We start from the raw sequence: 1935 nt of genomic DNA on the forward strand, positions 1-1935 counted from the left end.
TTTTATAGAAAAAAAAGAGTAATTTTTATATTAGTAAATTTTATAAAATGAGAAATTGCAATTTAAAAAAAAAGAAAATTCTTACCTTACAAGAAATTATAAATAGCAAATTGGTTGCAAATCAATAACTCTTATATAAAACATAAAAAACAACAACTTCTATTTTGAAAAAAAAACAATCTATATAACTTTTATATTTTCATTAAAATTTTGAATATGATGATTGTTTATTTAAATTTATAAAATAATAATAATAATAAAATATTGAAGTATTTGTAAGATGCATAGTGTCTAATTTTCCTGGTATTAAATTTTATGAAGTTGAATTTTTTCAATATCGTATCAAATTCGAATTGGAATCAGAATTCGAATTTAGTAACTATGCTATGTCAATCGTAAATGATTAACATATAGATGTAAATGACCAGAAGTTACCACAATGTTGTCATGAAACTCTTGTTTGAACAACTTTCCACTTTTTACAGAAGCTCCTCTAAGATATCTCCCACTAACTTTACAAAATAAAATTGTGTATAGGATTTACTTTAATCATCTTGGGGAGCTGGAGACAGACTTCGAGCTGATTTAACTGCAGGTGAACGAGAATAGGATTGGCTGCGGCTCCCGCTAGGGCTGGGGCTCCGACTGGGGCTGCGGCTGCGGCTGCTAGGACTCCTAGTTCGAGGTTTATATGAGGTTGGAAAACGCTGAGGGGTTCTGGACCTTCACCTGGACCTTGATAGTGATCTAGACAAAGAATGGCGCCTAGGACGAGGGCGAGGCTGAGATGGAGACCGAGATCGTGACTTTCACATTGAACGAGGTGGTGCTTTGTGCTTTGGAGACTTGCTGCGGCTCCTACTACGGCTCCTGCTGCCAATAGGGCTCCTGCTTCTGCTTCGGCTTCTGTTTCGGCTCCGACTGCGACTCTGTGACACAGAACGACTACGGCTATGGCTGTAACTGCGGATGGGGCCCCTTGAAATGCTCCTCTTGGATACATACTCCTTGACAGGAATATAACCCCGAGAAAATGCATTCCTGAATTCAGAGTCATCAAGCTTTCTGATAGAATATTTCATGTCATCGTAATTCATGTAGTCCACAATCCTAGTTGTACCACTGCTGTCACGAAAGACTTGAGAAAAACCAACATCGCCGGCTCGTCGCATATGGTAGGCCAGTAACAAGGACGCGATATTCAGATCATCGAGAGACTCCTCCACTGCGCTCCCCAGCACTGCTGTAACTACTATAACGATCATTAGTTGAAGATTGTCCCCGACCACCATGGGTAAGCTCGACTCGTAAACGATTTCCAGCAAATTATACCCATCACGAGCACGAATAGCATCCTCGCGTCACAAGCATCCTCAAACTCAATAAAACAAAAAGCTGGAGTCCTGGGAGGAATCTTCAGATCAATATCAACAATAAGTCCATACTTGTAAAATAGGTCTTCAACTTCCTTTTCCCTGATATCGCCAGGTAGATTCCCAACATATAATGCTCGACTTGCACGGCTACTCATTGTCACTGACCAAATAAATACCTGGTAATTTTTGCTTAAACAACAGCAGACGAGTTCGACTAAAGAGTTGGGAGATCCGACCTGAGCGAACTCTGCGAGCGTCCAGAAGTGCAACGAGTAGGCAGTTCGATGACTTCTCTGTCACCACAAACCATAAATCCCAAAGAGCCCAGAGGTATGCGCATAAAATAGTATTGTGAGAATAATCAACAAGGGTGTGAAATTATGAACATAAAGAGATGTGGAGACGAATCTGAATGGTTTTTTTTTTTTTTTTTTGAATCTAGGATAATCGGTAATTGGTGAGAGTTATCCTGAACAGACCCAGGATCAAATCTGACTGGCTGCCACTATAAACCTAGGCTAGGGGCAATAACCTGCAAGCCGCACAATAGCAAGTAACT

The 1935-nt window shown here is 39.9% G+C and overlaps 1 pseudogene; it reads right to left on the bottom strand.

Moving 5' to 3' along the window:
- Positions 1 to 545: 545 nt before the first annotated feature.
- Positions 546 to 1598, bottom strand: LOC149264259 (serine/arginine-rich splicing factor SR30 pseudogene; annotated as a pseudogene).
- Positions 1599 to 1935: the final 337 nt, after the last annotated feature.

This window comes from Pinus tabuliformis, chromosome 6 (genome assembly GCF_031772625.1).
Source record: "Pinus tabuliformis cultivar Carrire ecotype Pingquan chromosome 6, CPIR1, whole genome shotgun sequence".
NCBI lineage: Eukaryota > Viridiplantae > Streptophyta > Pinopsida > Pinales > Pinaceae > Pinus > Pinus tabuliformis.